We start from the raw sequence: 6835 nt of genomic DNA, 5'->3' as shown, positions 1-6835 counted from the left end.
GTTGGACCAAAAAGTCATGTTTTGGGGCGTTTGGAAATGTTTCGTTACTGCATGAAAGTCGATGCAAAACTAGCCGAACTAGCGCCATTAACCCCCAAGTTCGCTAAACGTAGTTGCGTCGGCATTTTTGGCAACGAACGCACCTGATCCACTCGATTCGACCCAAAATTCATGTTTTAGGGCGTTTGGTAACGTTTCGTTACTGCACGAAAGTTGATACAAAACTGGCCGAACTGGTGCCACTAACGCACAAGATCGCTAAACAAAGTCGCGTCAACATATTTCGCAACGAACGCACCTGATCCACTCCATTGGATCCAAAACTCATGTTCTGGAGCGTTCTGGACCGTTTTGTTACTGCACGAAAGTCGATGCAAAACTTGCCGAACTAGCGCCATTAACACAAGTCCGCTAAATGAAGTTGCATCGAAATTTTTTGTAACGAACGCACCTGATCCACTCCATTGGACCGAAAACTTATGTTTTGGGATGTTTCATAACATTTCATTACTAAACAAAAGTCAATGCAATGTTGGCCGAACTGGTGCCAGTAACGCACAAGTTCGCTAAACGAAGTGGCGTCAAAATTTTGGCAACGAACGCACATGATCCACTCCATTGGATCCAGAACTCATGTTTTGGTGCGTTTCATAAGGTTTCGTTACCGCACGAAAGTTGATACAAAACTGGCCGAACTGGTGCCAGTAACGCACAAGTTCGCTAAACAAAGTCGCGTCGAAATTTTTCGCAACAAACGCACCCGATCCACTCCATTGGACCCAAAACTCATGTTTTGGGGCATTCCGAGCCATTTCGTTAGTATACGAAAGTCGATGCGCAATGGCCGAAGTAGCGCCATTAACGCACAAGTTCGCTAAACAAAGTTGCTGCGAAATTTTTCGCAACAAACGCACCAGATCCATCCATTGGACCCAAAACTCATGTTTTGGGGCATTCCGGACCGTTTCATTAGTGTATGAAAGTCGATGCAAACTGGCCGAACTAGCGCCATTAACGCACAAGTTCGTTAAACGAAGTTGCGTCAAAATTTTTCACAACGAACGCACCTGATCCACTCCATTGGACCCAAAACTCATGTTTTGGGGCATTTCTCACCGTTTCGTTATTGCACGCAGGTCGATGCAAAACTGGCCGAACAGGTGCCATTAACGCATAAGTTCGCTAAACGAAGTTGCGTCGAAATTTTTCGCAGTGAACGCACTTGATCCACTCCATTGGACTCAAAATTCATGTTTTGGAGCGTTTCGGACCGTTTCGTTAAGGCATGAAAGTTGACGCAAAACTTGCTGAACTGGTGCTATTAACGCACAAGTTTGCCAAACAAAGTCGTGTCCGAATTTTTCGCAAAGAATGCACCCGATCCACTCCACTGGACCAAAACTCATGTTTTGGGGCGTTCCGGACTGTTTCGTTCTTGCATGAAAGGCGATGCAAAACTTGCCGAACTCGCACCATTAACGCACAAGTTCGCTAAACGAAGTTGCGTCGAAATGTTTCACAATGAATGCACGTGATCCACTCAATTGGACCCAAAACTTATGTTTTGGGGCGTTCCGGACCGTTTCGTTACTATATGAAAGTCGATGCAAAACAGGCCGAACTGGAGCTATTAACGCACAAGTTCGCTAAACGAAGTGGCGTCAAAATTTTTCACAACGAACGCACATGATGCACTCCGTTGGACCTAGAACTCATGTTTTGGGGCGTTTGGTAACATTTCGTTACTGCACGAAAGTCGATTCAAAACTGGCCGAACTAGTGCCACTAATGCTCAAGTTCGCTAAACAAAGTCGCGTTGGCATTTGTCGCAACAAACTGGTGGCATTAACGCACAAGTTCGCTAAACAAAGTCACGTCAGAATTTTTCGCAATGAATGCACCTGATCCAATCCATTAGTCCCAAAACTCATGTTTTTGGGTGTTCCGAACCGTTTTGTTGCCGAACTAGCGCCATTAATGCACAAGTTAGCTAAACGAAGTGGCGTCAAAATTTTTTGCAACAAACGCACCTGTTCCACTCCATTGGAGCCAAAACTCATGTTTTGGGGCGTTTCAAACAGTTTCGTTACTGTAGGAAAGTCGATGCAAAACTTGGCGAACTGGTGCCATTAGTGCATAAGTTTACTAAACAAAGTTGCGCCAAAATTTTTCATAACAAAAGCACCTGATCCCCATTGGACCCAAAACTCATGTTTTGGGGCCTTCCAAACTGTTTCATTAGTACACGAAAGTCGATGCGAAATGGCCGAACTAGCGCCATTAACGCACAAGTTCGCTAAACAAAGTTGCTTCGAAATTTTTCGTAACGAACACACCAGATCCATTCCATTGGACCCAAAACTCATGTTTTGGGGCATTCCGGACGTTGGACCCAAAACTCATGTTTTGGGGCAATCCGGACCATTTCATTAGTGCACGAAAGTCGATGCAAACTGGCCGAACTAGGGCCATCAATGCACAAGTTCACTAAACGAAGTTGCGTCGAAATTTTTCGTAACGAACGCACCTGATCCACTCCATTGGACCCAAAACTCATGTTTTGGGGTGTTTCTCACCATTTCCTTACTGCATGAAAGTCGATGCAAAACTAGCCGAACAGGTGCCATTAACGCACAAGTTCGCTAAATGAAGTTGCGTCGAAATTTTTCGCAGCGAACGCACGTGATCCACTCCATTGGACCCAAAATTCATGTTTTGGAGCGTTTCGGACCGTTTCGTTAATGCATGAAAGTCGATGCAAAACTGGCTGAACTGGTGCCATTAACGCTCAGGTTCACCAAACAAAGTGGCGTCGAAATTTTTCGCAACGAACGCACATGATCCACTCCATTGGACCTAGAACTCATGTTTTGGGGAGTTTGGTAACTTTTCGTTACTGCACGAAAGTCGATTCAAAACTGGCCGAACTGGTGCCACTAACGCACTAGTTCGCTAAACCAAGTAGTGTTGGCATTTGTCGCAACGAATGAACCTGATCCACTCCATTCGACCAAAAACACATGTTTTGTAGCATTCCGGACCGTTTCGTTACTGGACGAAAGTCGATGCCAAACTGGCCGAACTGGAGCTATTAACGCACAAGTTCGCTGAACAAAGTGGCGTCAAAATTTTTTGCAACAAATACACCCGTTCCACTCCATTGGAGCCAAAACTCATGTTTTGGGACGTTTCGAACCGTTTGGTTACTGTCGGAAAGACGATGCAAAACTTGACGAACTGGTGCCATTAACGCATAAGTTCACTAAACAAAGTTGAGCCAAAATTTTTTGCAACAAACGCACCTGATCCACTCCATTGGACCCAAAACTCATGTTTTGGGGCGTTCCGATCCGTTTCGTTAATACACGAAAGTCGATGCGAAATGGCCGAACTAGCGCCATTAACGCACAAGTTCGCGAAACGAAGTTGCGTCGAAATTTTTCGCAACGAACGCACCAGATCCATTCCATTGGACCCAAAACTCATGTTTTGCGGGGTTCCGGACCGTTTCATTAGTGCACGAAAGTCGATGCAAAACTGAACGAACTAGCGCCACTAACGCCCAAGTTCGCTAAACGAAGTTGCGTTGAAATTTTTCGCAGCGAATGCACGTGATCCACTCCATTGGACTCAAAATTCATGTTTTGGAGCGTTTCGGACCGTTTTGTTAATGCATGAAAGTTGATGCAAAACTGGCGGAACTGGTGCCATTAACACACAATTTCGCCAAACAAAGTCGTGTTCGAATTTTTCGCAACGAACGCACCCGATCCACTCAATTGGACCCAAAACTCATGTTTTGGGGCATTCCGGACCGTTTCGTTATTGCACGAAAGTCGATGCAAAACTGGCCGAACTGGTGACATTAATGCACAAGTTTGCTAAACAAAGTGGTGTTAGAATTTTTCGCAACGAACGCACCCGATCCACTCCATTGGACCCAATGGGCGTTTCAGACCGTTTCGTTACTACACGAAAGTGGATGCAAAACTGGCCGAACTAGCGCCATTAACGCACAAGTTCGCTAAACGAAGTTTCGTCGAAATTTTCCGCAACGAACGCACCTGATCCACTTCATTGGACCCAAAACTCATGTTTTGGGGCGTTTTGTTATGTATTGTTACTGCACGAAAATCGATGCAAAACTGGCCGAACTGGTGCCATTAACGCACAAGTTCGCTAAACAAAGTCACGTTAGAATTTTTCGCAACGAACGCGCCCGATCCACTCCGTTGGACCAAAAAGTCATGTTTTGGGGTGTTTCGGAACGTTTCGTTACTGCACGAAAGTCAATGCGAAATGGCCAAACTAGCGCCATTAACGCCCAAGTTCGCTAAACGAAGTTGCATCGGCATTTTTCGCAATGAACGTACCTGATCCACTCCATTCGACCCAAAACTCATGTTTTGGGGTGTTCCGGATCGCTTTGTTACTACACAAAAGTTGATGCACAACTGGCCGAAATGGCGCTATTAACGCACAAGTTCGCTAAACGAAGCAGCATCAAAATTTTTTGCAACGAAAACACATGATCGACTCCATTGGACCTAGAACTCGTGTTTTGGGGCATTTCGAACTGTTTCGTTACTGTAGGAAAGTCGATGCAAAACTGGCCGAACTGGTGCCATTAACGTACAAGTTCGCTAAACAAAGTCACGTCAGAATTTTTCGCAACGAAGGCACCCGATCCACTCCATTGGACCCAAAACTTTTGTTTTGGGGTGTTTCGGACCGTTTCGTTACTGCACGAAAGTCGATGCAAAACTGGCTGAACTAGTGGCATTAATGCAATAGTTTGCTAAACAATGTCGTGTCAGAATTTTTCGCAACGAACGCACCTGATCCACTCTATTGGACCCAAAACTCGTATTTTGGGGCGTTTTGGACCATTCCGTTAATGCGCGAAAGTCGATGCAAAACTGGCCGAACTAGCGCCATTAGAGCTGAAATTCGCTAAACGTTGCATTGGCATTTTTCGCAACGAACGCACCTGATCCACTCCATTTGACCCAAAACTCATGTTTTGGGGCGTTTCGGACCGTTTCGTTACTACACGAAAGTCGACGCAAAACCGGCCGAACTAGCGCCATTAACGCCCAAGTTCGCTAAACGTTGCGTTGGCATTTTTCGCAACGAATGCATCTGATCCGCTCCATTTGACTCAAACTCATGTATGGGGTGTTCCGGACCATTTCGTTACTGCACGAAAGTCGATGCAAAACTGGCCGAACTTGCGCTATTAACGCACAAGTTTGCTAATCGAAGTGGCGTCGAAATTTTTCTCAACGAACGCACATGATCCACTCCATTGGACCCAGAACTCATGTTTTGGGGCAATTTTGAACCATTTCGTTACTATAGGAAAGTCGATGCAAAACTGGCCGAACTGGTGCCATTAACACACCAGTTCGCTAAACAAAGTCGCGTCGAAATTGAAAGTGCATCTAGGCCCCTAATTGATTTTGGTGATTCTTGACAATCACAATTTGGGATATGATGCTTTGATGAAGTTGTGTGCAGTAATAAAATGAAAGAATTGAGAAGAAGATGAAAAGAAGGTCCCCAATTCAAATATGTATGGTGGTGGAGTTCACTCGTGATTTAATTCAGATTTTCGTTTTGAATTTGAGTATAGGACCACCGTACTATAAAGGGGGATGCTGTCGATTGATCAGAGGATAATTGTATCTAGATAGATGTGTGCGTTTAAGTTAGTTGAGATAGAGATAGCCAAGATTCATGTCATAGTCAGTTAGGATTGGTTAGTAGAAGGCAAGTCTCTGGACTATAAATATGTACCCTAGACTACGAATAGAAAAAACATCAACCATTCACAAACAACTCTCGGTGCATCGCCACCCCTGTTCTAGGGTTTCTCTCGGGTAAGTGCCGTGCAGCCCCGATCACGCTTCGCATGATCGAGGCGGCATCGTTCCTGCATGTTTACCTTTGTGTTTCTCATACTGAAGCATTGTTGATGGTGAGTAGCACTAGTTATCTTAACACTTATAGGGATGCATCGGCTTTTATGCTGTATTCATGCGTTGCTTGTTACCCGTAAGCGTTTAGCTGTCCTCGTGCCAGATCTTGGGTGTAAGGGCAGCATCTTGCTCTATTCTCAATTAATAGATCCAATCTGTTATGGTTAGTCTTTGTCCGTCAAAGATTTAGCTTAATATCCACATGATTAGGTCCTTCAAACGAGTTAAATGATCTGGCAGTACATTTGATGCCTTGTATTAATCTATGGAGGGATTGTTCTGAAAATCGGCTCTTTGTTGGTTTTTAGGCCCCAATTTAGGTTGCTATTCTGTCATCTTTCATATTTGTTAGGCTTAGCTATGCGTAGGACGTTCCGGTTATGGGGTGAAAGCTTAACCGTTGTAGATTGAATTAGCTTATTGATTACAGAGCAAGTTTATATTACCATCGGATATATGCGCTTTGTTTACATACTTAGATCCGATCTGATATTGGAAGACAATTGGCTCTTTACAGCCAATATCGGGGATAACCCGATGAGCCAATTACGGCTCGGACTAATGTTTGAACATGTCTGTGCATGCAGGAAACTAACCAAAATCACTTCTACACCTTCCTAATCAGGTACAAGGTCAGGTGGCACACATAGCAAACCCAAACGCGAGGTCGTGTGCCGGATCCTAGGCCATTGACCGAGGGACCGGGGCCCACCAGCAGTCCCAAGAGCCTCCCGGCTCCTTGTTTTGCCAGTCGCTGCTCACCGGTGGGTTTTGACCGACAATACGGAGTCACGGGGAATCCATCTAGGGGCTCTGGAAGCGGCAGAAGTGGCCGGAGACGACGGCCGGCGGCG

The sequence above is a fragment of the Panicum hallii genome, chromosome 6 (genome assembly GCF_002211085.1).
Source record: "Panicum hallii strain FIL2 chromosome 6, PHallii_v3.1, whole genome shotgun sequence".
NCBI classification, from domain to species: Eukaryota; Viridiplantae; Streptophyta; class Magnoliopsida; order Poales; family Poaceae; genus Panicum; species Panicum hallii.
Note: the sequence above shows the minus strand (reverse complement) of the source record.